General features: G+C 47.3%; 1 protein-coding gene across 3 annotated transcripts in view; it reads right to left on the reverse strand.

Annotated features, from left to right (window-relative positions):
* DAAM1 (dishevelled associated activator of morphogenesis 1) overlaps positions 1–16,945 on the reverse strand; it is a 95,130-nt gene that overhangs the window by 61,293 nt on the left and 16,892 nt on the right. For 2 of the 3 annotated variants that reach the window (XM_074543974.1, XM_074543972.1), the window contains exon 2: positions 14,435–14,533. The exons of the other annotated variant lie outside the window; for it this stretch is intronic. The gene's annotated coding sequence lies outside the window, so the exon portion shown is untranslated. The remainder of the gene's footprint in view (positions 1–14,434; positions 14,534–16,945) is intronic. 3 annotated transcript variants of the gene reach the window in all.

Here is a 16,945-nt window from a genome sequence, read left to right on the forward strand (position 1 = left end):
CCACCTGGAGGTGTTGACGCTATTCAGGGAAAAGAGCAACAACCTCCAGGGTGCAGTGAGAGTGCCATGGCCTGGCCTGCCTGTCACCCCTCCAGCACATGAGTGAGGTCCCTGCCAAGGGAAGCACACACACTGCTGGCTCTGTAATCCACTTTTCAGAGGGAAGAGTGTGGAGCACAGCAGGGTGAGACGGGATCTGTCTTAACACTCTCCAGCTGAAATCAATCCTTGCTCCCTTTGCCAAGCCAGCCAAAGTCTGGAGCAGGGGATGGCTGATGGTGAGCTGCAGGATGTCCATGGAAGTTGTGATAGATGAGCAATGCAATGATTGACTCTCACAATTAATGGACAAATATCATGGATATAGGTTAAAAAAGTTTTATAGATTTACAGGTATGTTGTACTGCCTCACGTGGTTATCAAGAGGCAGCTGGAAGGGCTCACTTGTCACTGTGGTGACATCTGACCTCCAGTCAGGATCTCCACCACTGGACAGTGAAGAAGGTGTTGATGGACAGAACTTTGGGAAGGGTTAAAAGCGAAAAAAAACATTGTGAGGGGGCTGAGCACATGGCGGGGAAAATCTTTTGCTCCCAGCACCGTACCCTTTTTTCTTTATTCAGTCTTCTGTTGTATTTTTATAAGGTTTAATAAACCTTCCTAAACTATGAAAAGTGAGTAGCCATTTCTCATACAGGCCATGGAGACAAGCCTGGATCCAAGGAGAAGCTGAGGAATTGCAGCATCCATCAGGAGCTGGGCCAGGGAATCCCACACAGCCCCTGTGGTGCACGGCTCGGTGCACACATTAATCCAACCAGGAAAGATGCTGCTGCAGCAAAACTCTGTTTGGTTTTTGAGGATTAAAAAACCAAACCTTGCTGGAAGTTTCCCAGCCATCTAGATGGTGAGCAGCACAGTAACACAAGAGATGACAAGTTCTCCACTAAAAGGGTAAATTTCATCAGTGACAAACTGAGATCCTCCAAACCACTACAGATCTTACAGGAGCTCCAGCAGATCAGCTCAGGCAAATACCATTTATTTCAGGAACAAGGACAACAACATGCAGCCACAGACAAGACCCAGTTTGCAAACCTATATAAATATATATATTTCTTGATATTCACTAGGGTGAATGAATGACCCAATTTTACAGACGCACACATTCCATTTTCCCAGAAACCAGGCGGATTCGTGGTCCTCCTTTCACAGAATCAAACCAAAAAAGTGGGGTGGGCTGGCACTGGTGGGAGGAAGAAACAGTTCTCAAGTCACACAGCACTCCTTTATCTGTTCCCCATGATTTGCACCCTGAAACCCAGGCACAACAACACTTATCCAAGCCCAAGAGACTTTCCCGGAAGGCAGAGCTGGAAGAGCATCCAGGAAAGATGCTGGGGCATTCCCCTGACCTCCCTGTGTCCCAGCCAAGTTCTAAGAGGCAACACAGGAAAAAAAACAAAAACAAAAAACAAAAACAAAAACAAACAAACAAAAAAAAACAAACCAAAAAACCAAACAAACAAAAAAACAAACAAACAAACAAAACCAAAAAAAAACCCCAAAAACCCAAAAAAAAAGAAGAAAGCCACTTTTGTTTTGGGGCAGCAGCTGTCAGTGCTGCATTATGCTGGGGCTCAGAGGGGCAGACACAACCATTTCAGAGCTGGGGTTACCTGCAGGGAGGAATTTGCACCCACCCAAGGCTCTCCTGAAAGCCTGAAGCCTCGCAGGGAAGATCTCCCAGAATTTCTCCTGTGCCATTTGAACCTGATCTCTCAGGGTGTATCTGGGCTGGGTGATGCCCAGCCTTGTCCAGGCAGCCCTCAAGGACAAAACCAGTAAAAGAGAGGGATTCAAGACCTTTTGGGCTGCTCATGGGGCTCCCACAGCCTCACTGAGCATCCTGGGGGAAGCATCCTCTTCCATCCTCCATCCCTATCACCCAGCACAAGGATCAATCCAGCCTCATTCCATCTCCACAGCTGGTTTTGGCCCCAGCTGGGAGAAAACTGCTCATTCAAAGCACAGCACACCTCCAGACTGTGCTAAAACCAGCTGTAAAGCCCAGCCTTGCACTGATTTCCACCAGATATCACAAGTTCTGACTACTCCCTTTGACAATGCAAATGCTGTTAATACAAACTGAGCAGCCTGGCAAGAGAAAGAGGAGCTGCATTTCCCACTGGAGGAGGAGATTTGTTTGCCCAATTAGCCTTTTCCTGGAGAACAACAGTTCAATCAACAGCCTTCCTTTATTTTAATTCTTCCCCTTTTTTTCATCCCTGCTCCTCCAATGAATATTTGGGCCGTGCCTGTGATTTATTGTATGCAAACCCTCAAATGCTGAGCTTTCCATTTCACTGCTCCCCATTTCAGCAGTGATCCCTGGGGTGACACTCGCTGAAGGCAGGCAGGGTTTTTTTTCCTCTTTTAAATCCTCTAAATTTGGCTGCACAAAGTGGAGCTTCCAAGTTTCTCACAGCAGATGCTTCCAGTCCATCACCAGAACAACATCTGCCATGGGGCCACCACCAGGACAAGGCAACAAGGAGCTGCTGGCTGAGTCCCAGAGGGCTTTTTTGGGTGGTGTTTGGAGTTTTTTAGCATTATCTGTGCTTAAGGTGAGGCTACTGGAACCACAGGTGTGTGATGGTGTTCACAGGGGTTTGAGGATGAGGGAAGAGATGAGGATCTGACTCCATGTTTCAGAAGGCTTGATTTATTATTTTATGATATATATTACATTAAAAGTATACTAAAAGAATGGAAGAAAGGATTTCATCAGAAGGCTAGCTAAAAATAGAATAGCAAAGAATGATAACAAAGGCTTGTGGCTCAGGCTCTCTGTCTGAGCCAGCTGACTGTGATTGGCCATTAATTAGAAACAACCACATGAGACCAATCACAGATGCACCTGTTGCATTCCACAGCAGCAAATAATTAATGTTTACATTTTGTTCCTGAGGCTTCACAGCTTCTCAGGAGGAAAAATCCCAAGGAAAGGATTCTTCATAAAAGCTGTCTGTGACACAGGTGTTGAGGCATTTTGTGGTGTGGAGCAAGCTGGCTGCTTTCTCTCTCAAAATGGAAACTGGATGAAGGCTGCTGTAAGTAGGAGTCCTTCCCAGCAGGGACCCTGATGGCTAAATATCATTAAACTTCAAGATACCATTAAATTCAGAGTACTGAAGGTGCCCAGAGCAAACAAAACACACTTGTCAGATCTCCCAGCTGGCCTACCCATCTGCAATGCTGATTTTCTTTTAAAGGTTTTTAAATTCTGATGTTAATCCAGAGTGATTTTTCCCCCCTTAAGTACAAACTTGGGGTTGAGAATTCCTTGATAAATATGTCTAATGGCAGAAAAGGCCCTCTGGCCACTTTTCCTCCCAGTGTGACACTAATACCTCCCTGTGCTCCACGAGATGAACACCAAAAAACAAAGCATGTGAGTTCAGAGCAGGCACAACGTGATCCCAACAGCTCCCACCCAGCCTGGGAAAAAACAGCAACTTTTATCACATTTCACTGAAATACTGTTGGTATTTAAATGAAAAAAAAAAAAAAATCAGGCTAACACAGCAAGTGAAATTAATTGTAAGGCTTGGTCAGACTTATTTCATGTGGCTACAACACAAAATGTAGCTTATGGCAAACGCTTTGACCAGGATGGATCTGCAGCATCCTGAGGCACAGGGCAGCAGGACTTGATTTTCCACCAGGACAGCTGCTCCAATCCACCACCTGCAATTCACAGGACCTCTCTTAATGGGGACACGTGGTTTTAATTGCCTAATTATCCAGCTTCTGACAGAGGGGAGGGAGCCTTCCCCACATGGCTGCTGGGGATGGACCAAAGGAAAGCTGCTCTTCTCCTGCTGGAGCATTCAGAGGGAAATGTCAGCCCAGCGGAGGTCCCAAGGGGATGCATTTAAAAATCAATAGAGGCTATTTTAATGCTTAATCCAGGGAAGTATCAGCATCAGCAGTGTCAATACAAACTGAATTTAAACACACTGAGTACATGCACAGGATTGTTAGTTTTTCCTCTGTGCATTGATTGAACCAAATCTGGTTTTTCCCCAGAGAGTCTGAAGTCCAAACAAGGCATGCACAGCATCTCCAGTGCTTCAGGCAGATTCATCTCTATGTACTGCTCAAAAAATGAGCTCTCCACCCATCCTGAGCAAACATTTCAGTGAGGAAACCCTCTGGAGGGGCAATATCACAGCTACAGTGGTCACATCCCTGCCAGGGCTACATATGGGATTGGATTTCTCTTCTTTGCAGGTTTTCACACTGCACCTGGTAAAAATTGCAGCACAAGCTTCCCACCCCTGTAGTACATAAATATCCCTATAGATAAAAAATAAATACCCCTGTAGATATTTATACAACTATCTCCCTTTCCATTAAAAAAAAATTGCAAATAACCCTTTTGAAAAAGTGACCCAAGGGGCTCCTGAGAGGCTCAGACACCCTGAGAGAACACAAATATGTTTGATTTTTTTTTAAATTTAATTGCATCTGCAGCAGGAGGGCAGAGTGGGTGTTGATATATCTGGGACTCACCACGTTTCAGAAGTGCCCATGAGCACAGATGCAGCTTCCCCAAGGCCACTGCAGGGTTGGTGGAGGCTCAGAGTGACACAGTGCAGAGTTATGTCCTCTCAGGGTGTCTGAGCCTCTCAGGAGCTCCTTGGGTCACTTTTTCATATTGGTTATTTGCAAGTTCTAGGCTTTTTTTTTAATGGAAAGGGAGATGGTTGTATAAAGCAGCACCAAACTCTGACACCCACCCACTGCTCTCTGCAGAGATGCTCTCACACCTCCATTTCACCCCTCTCACCTTCCCTAAACCAGCCCTGCCCTTTCCCAAGCTGGTTGTGGCTGGAATGCTTGGATTTCTTTGAGAAAGCAAAAAAGGAAACAAAGAGGGAGGGGAAAAAAAAAAAAAACAACACTGCAAAGGATTCCAGTTTTGGTGGAAACCAAACTGGAAAGAAGCATTGACAAACTCTGACACCCACCCAGTGCTCTCTGCAGAGATGCACCCATCCCCTCTCACCTTCCCCACACCAGCCCTGCCCCTTCCCAAGCTGGTTGTGGCTGGAATGCTTCATTTTCTTTGGGTTTGTGCTGTAAACTGTGTTGCTAACTCAGAGATGTTTGAGTTACTGCTCTGCAGGGCTGGCACAGAGTCAAGGTCTCTGATCCTCACTACACCAGAGAGGAGGCTGGGGGTGCCCCAGGAGCTGGGAGGGGACACAGCCAGGACAGATGACCCCAAGTGACCAAAGGGGGGTCACTATCTAGAGGGGTATTTATTTATTTATTCCAGAGCAGCTGGAGTCATGCTCAGCATCTAAATCTTGGAGTGATGGCATTTTTACTTCTGCCCATCAGCACCAGTCTGGGTTCACCCACAATGCAAACCCATGGAGAACTTCACACTTTAAAGAGGTGAGTTCTGGGCATGGTGGGTCCTGCAGAGCTCTCCACACCTGGGAAAGGCTTCAGGGGATCAGTGACTGGTGGGATTCCTCCAAAGCTCCCCTCCTGTCATAGTTTCAGGGCAATGCATTTGACTGATACCAGGTGAGGGAATTCCAGTGAGGGAATTCATCCCCAACACCCTGAAACACTCTCCCATTCCTTCAGCAGCTCTGGGAACACCTCTATCAGCAAAAGTGGCAATGGAATTGGCTGATAGAGGCCACTCAGGGGGGCAGCTCTGCCTTCACCAGAATGTCAGGTCTTCCAACACAGCCCAGACAACACCATGGATAACAAAGTGGGGCCCAAAAAAACCAACCAGGACTGAAACACATGGTTCCATTTCAAACCCTCTCTTAGAACACACAGCCTGCAGATTTGCTGCCCAGACACTGCCCTAAACATTGAAAAATATTTTCCTCCCTTGTCTAACCTCTGCATCCCATTGCCCCAAACCATCACTGGATGGCCTAAACAGGGTAATGACAGACAACAAGAGACTGACCCTCAGATCATCCACAATCTTCTGACTGGCCACAGGGGAAGGAAATTAAATGGCTTTTGGATAACAAATCTTTGCAGCATTTTCCAGCACAAGACTAGTAACATTGAAGTGAAAGCTTGAAGAAGCTGCAAATTGGATTTAGGTACCTGAAAATTCCAGATTCACTCCACTACTGCCAGAGTTGTCACGGGAAGACAGAAAGCACCCTGAAATAATTGCCTCTCCAGGCAAAAACTTTCCAAATGCCCTCAAAATGCAGATTTGTGGAGCTGGGAAGAGCTACCCATCCCCATGGGCTGCAACATGAGCTGTGAGAGCAGGCAGAGAGGAGAAAAAGCATCTTCCAGGCAATCACAGGCATTTTTTTCCCCAGCTTAGTGAGAAGAACAACCCATGCATCAACAGGAGCACTTGACACATGCCAGCCTTTCTAAATTCACTTTCAGGAGATTTACCAACACGTCCTATGGAAAAGGAGAAAAGGAATGTGTGCTATGCAAATCCAGCCTCAGACTGCTCCCTGCCTAATCTAGCTTTAGATTCAAATGCTTATTACCATGGCTTCTAATCGGGTCATGTGTAATAGACAGGTTTCCTTTGGGCTCCCAGCACTTCAGCTGTGTTCTTACCAAGGCACTGAATGGAGAAAGAAAAGAGGAAACAAAGAGGGGAAGAAAAAAACCAAACCCCAACACTGCAAAGAATTCTGGTGTTGGTGGAAACCAGGCCTGGAAAGAAGCATTGACACCTACCAGTAAAAGCCAGGCTGATATGCAAACATTTGGCAGCTCACCAAGAACACACTGAATGTCAGATCCTGTTTGCACCCCATCACAGCCCTGCAGGGAAGTGCTGGTGGCTGCTCTTTGCTTCCAGGGTCTCTCCCTTCCCCCTAAGACAAGGTGATGAAATGATCCCACACCCACACAGGACCCACATACAGCAGCACCATGTCACAAACATCTTTTATGGAAAATCCTTTCCTTAGGATTTTTCCTCCTGAGGAGCTGAGAAGCCTCAGGAACAAAATGTAAACACTGATTATCTGCTGCTGTGGAATGCAACAGGTGGATCTTTGATTAGCCCATGTTGGTTGTTTTCAATTAATGGCCAATCACAGTGAGCTGGTTTGGACAGAGAGCCCGAGCCACAAACCTTTGTTATCATTCTTGCTATTCTATTCTTAGCTAGCCTTCTGATGAAATCCTTTCTTCTATTCTTTTAGTATAGTTTTAATATAATATATATATATCATAAAACAATAAATCAAGCCTCCTGAAACATGGAGTCAGATCTTCATCTCTTCCCTCATCCTAAGACCCCTGTGAACACAGTCACACATGGAAATGCTGCTCCCAGTTTCTGAAGGCCCTACAAAACAGTGCTGACCCTGTTATGCTACCAAAACTACATTTGGTGGGGTGAGCAGCACTAGGAATACCAGCATGAATGGAAATATTTCCTCCTGTGACTCTCAGCAACACAAGCCACTTTTAGAGTGAGGCAGCAGGATGAACTCACATTTATTAGACACCAGAGGATTCACTGAGGTGAACATCCCCCCTGGTAACACCTACATGTCTGCACAGAGACCTGCAGCGTGGGCTCTCTGCTGTCTCATAACGTGGCAAATCCAACTAAAGCACTCTTTTATGGCTGGGATGTTCATAACATTTATGTGTGTTCCCTGGTGTCTAGTGCAGGCTGAGGTTTCACTGCATCCCTTAATAAAAAACCTCCCTAACACCCTTCTAACTAACTCGATGGCTGTTTTGACCAAAACTGCAGCAGCCCCACACAAATTTGAGATGAAAAACCAAACTGAAAGAAAGGACAAAACCAGGAAATGAACTTAATGAATTGTCAGTGATGGAAGGAGGATCAGATGGACAGACTGACTTTAAAGCTTCCCTTCATCAGGAAATTAGAAAAATCATGGGTTAACTTTCAACAATGAATGTTATTACCAAGCAGAGTGAGGCAGCTGATATTCTGCCACGCAGGCACATGTTTCTCTGTACTTCATCATTTACTGAATTAATAATCAAATGCTTTGAAAAGAGAAGGAAAAAAAACCCAGAGAAACAGGAGGCTGCAGCTCTCAGTGTTCCTTCTCATCAGCCTGCTCAAAGCCCAAGCCAGATTTACCAGTGCCTGCATTGCTGCTCTCCCTCCAGCCCCTCCCCAGCTCACAGCTGCACCTGGAACTGGTCTGGGGGACTTTCTTCCTTGCTCCTGTAGCCAAAACAACCAGCAGGGATGGTTAAACCAGGTGGACAGAGCCCTGTTTCCATCCAGCCTGGCCTGGGGCACAGAAGGTGGAAATTTTGTGAGACTCCTTGCCTGAGGACAGATGGAGGATCTTATGCAGGAGCCTTTTCCAGCACCAAAGGAGCCAGGCAAACAGCATTTACCAGGTCATAGGTACTAAATAGCCCAGCAAAGTCATGCTCACTTGTGAAGCAAGAAAGAAAAACTCACATTCCTGTATTTACAGCCATTTACAGAAGTGTCCAGGACAGGATCATTCCCAGTGATGACTCTGAGGAAGCCCAAGTGAAGAGATCCATGGCACAGGGACTCATGGACAGCTCACACACAAGTGAAAAAATATTTCCAAGCCTCAGAAGCTGCATTGCTGGAGCTGTGGATAACACTCAGGCAGAGAGCATGGCTTGCTTGTGATAAGCCAGGATGACAACCCAGTGGAAATGTAAAAATAATTTAATGAATAAGTATATTTAGATTTATAATCCCACAGCAGCTTTATTTATAGAGATGCCAATCACTTTTACACAGATATAAAATTGGCTGGCAGAATGCCTCAGACTATATCCAGAAACCCATCTGTAACAAATCTAAGCTGTGATATCCCTGCATACACTTGGCCAAACAATAACGCTGATGCCAGTCATCCTCACTGTGAATGTGCAGATGGGCCAAGGGGGGCTTGCCAAGCCTTCCCCACAGCCAGAAATGGGTGAATTCCCCTATCACCTACTGGAAACTGGTTGGGAAAAGGACCAGGTGAAGGAAAACCAGTCTCCATCTGGGCTGTGTGGATTGCAACACCAACACACTGCTGGCTGGAGAACAAGCCTGCATCCAGCTGGCTGCAGGTGAACCTCCTTCAGAACCTTCCATCACTGAAGTGGGGAGCCGAAAGCAAGGTGAAAAACCCCATGGAGCTCTGCAGCACCTTTAAAAGGTTGGGGCATTAAAGTAGGGCTCTTGGGTATGTTTTTTTTTTTTTTTTGGATTCATCATTCAAAGACACAAAGCTGGGACAGAGGGAGATGCAGGAGAAATTAACTGAAATTAACTGAAAGTCATCACTTGGCTCAGTCTCAAAGCAGATGAGGATTTCTGGTGATCCTTGCCCAGGATCTTACAGCTTTATCTAAGCCTGCAGATGTCAAGGGGAGAGGCTGCTGTGGATTTCCACAGGGCTGGTGACCACCTGGAAAACTGAAAAGTCACAACTAATTCACAAGAAACAAAGAAAAACCTGCTCTTCATCCCAGTGGGACTTCTGGGGACTTGCTGTCTCAGAAATGGGGTAAACTAGGGATGGCTCCATGTCAAATACAGACTGTGGGTAACTGCAATTCATCCATAAGGGTTTCAGTATATTGGCAAATGCCAAGGTGGAAAAGGTTACCCTGGAATATTACTTTGAATAGCTCTGGGAACAAACCCAGCATTAATTTTCAACACTTATTCAGCAAATTATTTGAATAAACTGAGGAAGGCTCGTGCACACATTCTGACAGCATTATTTGGTAGATTTTTGCCTCTGCTCCTGAGACAATTTATGACAAAACAACTCCCAGCAAAGACATTCACTTTCCAGACCAATGAGCGTATTCAGCTACCCTTGGGGACAAGGTAACCTCTCAAGATCCCTTCCAGCACAATTTTAGTGCCATTTTACACCACAAACTATTTTCACACTGGCATTTGCTCTGATTTATCCCTGGAAATAAGTCTATCCAAAAGAAAAACTGGTGGAAAGAAAAAAACAGAAACCCTACAGCACTTTTCTCGCTCAAGGACAAAGCAAAGTAAAACAACCAAGCACAGAGCTAAGGTATCCTCGATCCAAATGTTTTCCAAAACATTTCCAAATGTTCCTCAAAGCTTCCAGATGAAGCTTTCATAACCAGGCTGCAACCCCTCCAAAGCCTGGGGCATTAAGCCTGGCATCATGGTGTGCTGCAGCACAGACACCAAGGAAATGGCTGGGGGTGACTATGCCCATGACACACCTGCCAAAACACACCCCAGAGCCCTGCACACAAAACACAGAGTTTCAAAGGAAAACTGCTTCTGCTTCCTCCACAGGGCATATTCCAGTGTGACAGAGGAGCTGTGTGGGCTTTCAGGAGGAGTCAGTACCTCTGTACTGAGCACTGGTGAGGCCACAGCTCAAGTGCTGTTTCCAGCTCTGGGCCACTCACAACAAGGAGGACATTGAGGTGTCCAGAGAAGGGAAAGGAGATGGAGAGGGTCTGGAGAACAAGTCTGATAAGGATCAGCTGGGGGAATCAGCCTGGAGAACAGGAGGCTCAGGGGGGCCCTTCTCACTCTGTAACTCCCTGACAGGAGGGTGCAGCCAGGTGGGGCTCAGGCTCAGCTCCCAGGGAAAAGGGACAGGACAAAAGGACGTGGCCTCAAGCTGTGTCAGGACAGGATCAGGCTGGACATCAGGAAGAGTTCTTTCACTCAAAGGGTTGTTAAGCATTGGGACAGAGTGCCCAGGGCAGTGGTGGAGTCACCATCCCTGGAGGTGTTCAAGAAACAACAGCACATGGCACTCAGTGCTGTGGTTTGGTTGACGAGGTGGTGTTTGATCAAAGACTGGACTCAGTGATCTTGGAGGGCTTATCCAACTTTAATGGTTCTATAAATACATGTGGCCAGATGTCCTCACCTTCTCAGCAGACTTTTGAGTTTATTCCAAGCAAATTAGGAAGATCCTTCCCTGCCTCTTTTTTGGAATTACAAAAAGATATAAATAATAAAAGAATTCAGTAAAATAATAAAAAAAAAAACTTGAGAACCTACTTATGGAATGGTAAGGAGAGGAAATTGTACATTTTCTAACTCAAGCTAAAAATGCTTAAGTTCTGTCCACACATCATCAAAGATGGATGTTTATGGTTATTACACAGAGAAAACTCAGACAGTTGTGGGAGATGCTGGTCTGAGCAGTGACCACAGGCACAGCAACCAAAGGATGAGCACTGAGGTGTCAGCAGGGCTCAGCTGCAGGGACTGACCCCTCTGGCACACAGCTGGTGCCCATCCTCAGCCCACTGCTGACATCCCAAACTTCCATTGGAAACAGCAGCGCCTGCAAAGCAGGGTCTGAGCCCTTCAAAGCCCAAAGCTCATTTCCACCTCTTCCAACATGCTCCTGGACACAATCAGAGCCCCTCCTACCAACTGTACATGGGCTTTTGTAGAGTAGGAAAAAAAAAAACAAAGAGCCTTTCTTGAGGATGATAAAGTCTAGACACTACAATATATTTTCCAGCTGATGCAGCAAACCCAAAAAGTCCTGCCTTGATCTCGGACTGTCACGATCAAAGCCATCATCCCATCCAGAGCCCTTCTGAAACTTTAGCTTCCAAATGTGCAAGTTATTTTTAAAATCTAAACCAGGCCAAGCCTCTTGTTTGGAGTTTTATGAGGAAAACGGGGTGTGCTCCTCCCAAAGCTCCCCCCAGCACGTCTGGGAATGGCTGGTGGGCACATGGTGGAGGAACAGAGCAGGGAGGCCCCATGGCTGGGGACACCTCAGTGGCACCTGGTGGCCACCATCTCCTTGCATGGGGGGGACACAGCTGAACCCCCCAAGGTGTGGGGAATATTCCCCATCCTTGACTGAGACAATTTTTTGGAGACCAAACATGGTTTGCATCCCCATCCTCAGTATTTGTGCCTGCCTTTGGCACCCTCCATCACTGAGCGTGTTACTCTGGAGACAAAGAAAAAGAAATATTTTGAGATACTTTCATTTTCTACAGAAATTAAATAAAACTAAGGAATTTCCTTTACTAGGAATTTCCTTTACCAAGTAGCAGGATGATCAAGTGCACAAATAACATCCAGCTCTGCACCAAGGTACAACCAGGGAAATAAGGTACTCAAAATCATTCTCCAGGCTCTTGGAGCAGGTTTTCAGCTGGCTGAAAGGAAAGAAAAAATACACAGTCCTGCAAATGAACAGGAAAGCCAAAGGGGCATCAACTTCTGCCTTAAGTGGGATGCTTAAGGAGGGATGGTGGAAGATCAGTGAGCTCATCCCAGAGCAGCTGGTGCTGTGTGATGAGCACAGAGCTCCTGGCATGCTGTGGCCTCTGTGGGAGAGGGAACCTGTGGTCAGTCCCAATCACCAAGCTCAGTGACTGGAAGAAAAAACAAGGGATGGATGGTCTGGAATGATGAGGAGCTTGGAGAGAACTTTGAAAAGCTTTTGGAAAGCAGGTGACCACCAAGCTTCCCCTCCCACATCCTAAGGTTGACTTCTGGGGATATTCTTCAGAGATGGAGACAGGAGGTGGCTGACACTGCAGGAAGAAGAGAGCAACACAGAGCATTCAAATGCTCCAAAGCTATTTAAAATCCAAATGAGACTCCCTAGTGAGCACTTAATTTAGCTAAGCAACTTCCAAAGCATCAGGCAAATGAGCCACATCATCTCCTCTTCCTCCCAGCATCCTCTCCATCGTCTATCATCTCCCTTCCCCTCCATGCTTCCAGGAGTTCTGCTCCTCCTCCCCAGCTCTCCCTGTGCCCAAACCCAGCAGATCTGTGAAAGGCCCAGTGAAACAGGCAGGCACACAGGGGTGGGATGGGGATTAGAGACCTGCCAGCCCTCCAGCAGCCCTCCCTGTGCCAGGCAGGAGCACTGGCTGTGCTGCACATCACACACTCCCAAGTGCTTCAGGAGGTGTTGTCTGAGCTGCCACCAGCTTTCCAGCTGGGCAAACATCAAGGAACAAATCAGGCTGACAGGCTTTCTTAGGAGTATTTCCATCAAGCAGGACTTTTCCCACTCCACACACACCGGAGCAGACAGAGCAAAGGGCACCGGCAACGCGCTGCTGGCTGTGACAGCCTCACATCACTCCCAGAGGGGACAGGGGATTTACCAGGGGATCTGTCTCTCCAAATTGTTACTCTGGAGCTGGGACAGGATGTGGGATCATGCCCAGCTTCAGCTCTGCCACAGCAGAGTCCAACACATCCCCATCACTTGTCTCTACTCTTCCCAACAAACGCAGAGAGAAGATGGACTTCAACCTCAACCTGCACACAAACAATTCTCCCTGAAGCCACCAAAGCCCTGCAGATGCCTTTGGTCCCACCTTGTCCCCTTCAGGCCCCTTCCCTTTCAAGAGCTTCTCCCAGGAAGAACAAAGCCCAGCTGCACACCTGTATTTCTAGGAAAGGCTAACACAAAGCTACCATCCTCAAAAAATTATGCTCCCTCTCACACAGGGAAGCAGAGAAACTGATGGCAAAGGCTGCTTTTGGATTTAGAAGTATCTAAATCCACCAGGGAAGCAGCATGCACCCCAAACCCTCACTCCCAGGGTTTGCACATGATAAATGAGGCAGCAAAGGCAGCTGATAAGGCAGCATCTCAGAACCCAACCTCTACCACACTAGCTCAGGCAGAAAGAGAAGCCAAATGGAAGACAGCAAACTGTCCAGCTCCATACTGCCATCAGAACAGGGCCACTCATCTGCTCTTGGTGACAAACACTGAAGGGAAAACATCCCACAATTCACTCAGGTTCCAGGCACAAACCAGGGCTGGTTCAGCATCTCACTGCTCTCTCCCTGTGAGGCTCCCCTGCCATCCCTCCCTCCTCTGCAGTGACTTCCTGAGCTTTTCTCATCTCCTGTGCTAGAGATGGGAAATGTGTGCATTAACAGCCCCCCTCCCCAATCCAAACATGGCAAACAGGCTGACAAACAGCTAATTCCCAATCCTGCCAAACTTACAGTGGTGACTTATGTCCATCCACATAGAGCTGTGATTTTTATAAGGGATACCAGTGGGTTAAGGAGTCAAAGCCATAACTGTATGAGTGAAAGCAAAAGCCTTTCATTCCTGTAAGGTCTATTTTTTCCCCCCTGCTCCTGAAATGACAGGGAGCAACACAGCTCCTGCCAGTTTAGTGGGGTCAAGGCTTGGCTGGGAGCAGCCTCATTAAACTGGCTGGCTGTTCAGTGCCAGCCCAAACACTCAGTCCTCTGATCCCCACATGACGGGCTGGGAACCACCACAGGCAGCTCACAATTAAACCCGTGACAATCAGGAAAAATCTGTACAACCCCCCCCCAAGCTGAATCCACCAACACCATCCCCACCCTCCCTGCTTTCATTTATTTATTTATTTGTTTACTTACATAAGCCTCATGGCAGATAACGTGGAGGAAATCGGATGCTTTAATGATTAAGCCACACTTAGGCAGCCCTCTGGGAGATATATACACCCTTTGGTAACCCTGCAACAGAAACAGAAGGTACAAACAGACAGTAACTAATTATTCTGATTTAAATCTTGGAAGACCTGAAATTCCCGACTGCAGCAGAACAAAGCCAGCGTGCGCTGCTCGTAAAAAAAAAATAAAAAATAAAAAGTCACACCCTTTTTTTTGAAAGAATTCACCCAAATAAACCTCGAGTGCTTCTGTGCTGTGTTTGTTTGTGTGTTTTGTTCCTTAAGGTCTAGGCAGCTGATAGGAAATCTCTGCCATACCCTGGAGGGATCCCGACGCCTTCAGCTAAAATTAGACTTCAAGGGAACGGGGAAGGCAGCGTCTCCAACCCACCACGCACTCCAGGAGAGGAGTGTGGGGGTTTCTCCTCCTTTCCCATCGAAACCAAACACAGAGGGCTTTGGGGATGAAACGAAGGTAAGAAAAATAAACAAATAAGGTGCACTCTGAAGGAGAAAGGCTGGGACAGCGGGTCTGCCCCACTGCTAGGTGTGGGCAGGTGGGGAGGCAGCTGAGTCACCAGGAATGGGCAGGATGCAATGGGATGCTCAATGCAGCACTGAGAGGAGCTTGCAAAGCCCACCAGCAGCCCATCCACCAGTGTGGATATGGAGAAAGGCAGCTGTTTTATTGGTGCCCAAGGCAACCATGCCAGGAGCCTGTTACAGCCAATGCTGCAGAGCAGGACGAGGGGATGTGCTCAGCAGACATTCCTGTGCTCTCCTTGCCTTGCAGGAAAACCAGAATTCCCCTCCACCCCTCCCCAGCACACTAAATGCCAGTGGAGCTCAGGGGAATATTTAATCTCAAACCTCAGCAATCAATCAGTTCACCCTCATGCATGAGAAAGAGTCACAGCGGTAAGCACCAAATCCCATTTCCATTCAGCAATAGGATGCTTTAATTATGCACAAAACACTTCCCTTTTAACATAAATCCTGAAGAGATCCAGGCAGCCCCCAGGTTATGGGTGGGGAAGGACATGGTGATGGGGAAGGGGTGGAAGAAAGGGAGGAGAAGCCATTATGGCAATTATTTAAAATGACAACATTCTATAGCTGCTCCATTGTTTGACCTTGTGTTTGCTGTCCCAGGGGATGTGCAACAAGCCCAACATGAAGCCCCCACAGCTTCCAGAAGCTGCATCTGCTTCTTTCCAACACACCAGCAAGCATGTGGGAAAGAGGGCATGGAAAATGCAAGATGGGCACACTTGGAATGGACTGCCCAGGCTGTGTGACACAAATCACAGCAACACAGCCTCTCCACTGGTGCTGCCAGACTTACCCCAAAGCCTGCTCACTTCTAAAGGAGCCTTCCTAGCTGGGTCTGAGCAGGTTTGGGATCACTCCCTGTTATTTCCAAGTGCAAGAACCATCAGGATCATCACACAGTTGCCAGTGCAACAGGCAGGCAGCTGTGAAATTCATCCCTCCTTTGCCCAACCAGACCAGTCCTGAGGAGCCCAGCTCACAAACGGCCATGCTGAAATATACACATATTGTTTTTAAATATAAACACATGCACAGACTTTTCTAATGTATAGGAACAAAAGAGGGGACACCCTGCTGAAACCCCATGTGCAGCTGCAGTGCTCTCACAGTGCTGGAGGAAATGAGAAGCAGAGAGCAGGCACACACCCGCTTGCCACGGCGTGTTTTGGCTCTGGGAACGTTTCTGGATCCTCCAGCTTGAGCTCTGACCTCCAAGTGATGTAAAATGGTTTCAGAGCTGCTCTGGAGGAGAAGTGGGGGGGTCCGTGGGGGCTCAGCCAGGCAGGTGGAGCAGTGTGAGAGGTGCGGTGGGATCCAGGTGCTCACAGGGACAGCTGAGCCAGTCCATGCCCCAAAAGTTTAGGAGCTTTCAAAACATCCATTGTGCACAAGAAGAGGCCAGAAACAACCCCAAACCCCAGGGCACAGCATAAAGCAAAGCCCCCTCATCCATCCATGACCACAGTGCTCAGATAAAGCAAGAGAAGCAAGCTCAGGACTGGGGGAAGTTGGGGGTACCTTTGATTTCTCTCTGTGCAGCAGAGCTGTGTTTCTGAACCCTCTTTTTCCAGCCAGATCCAGTGGCAGGCTTTGCAAACACACGTGCATTGCTTCCAAGGGGCTCATAAAAGCAGCTTTTGGGAGGGGAGGTGGTGCAGAGCAACGGGAATTTTTCAATTCTTCTTGAGAGGAAGCATCACTCAGAGATGTGGAAGGAAAACCTACCTGTAACCCAGATTTCTGCACTGTGGTCTCTTCAAAGGCCAGTGATCCCAGCCCTCCCTTTTTTTTATTGGCTTCAATTTCCCCAAGATCTGTAACATCAGGAAATGTTTGGCACAATGGACTAAGCCCTCAAACTCCACACACAGGGAAACCATTGCTTTTACCCCTGCCTGAACTCTGCAGCCCACACCACAAGGTG

Source organism: Zonotrichia albicollis, chromosome 6 (genome assembly GCF_047830755.1).
Source record: "Zonotrichia albicollis isolate bZonAlb1 chromosome 6, bZonAlb1.hap1, whole genome shotgun sequence".
Lineage (NCBI taxonomy): Eukaryota > Metazoa > Chordata > Aves > Passeriformes > Passerellidae > Zonotrichia > Zonotrichia albicollis.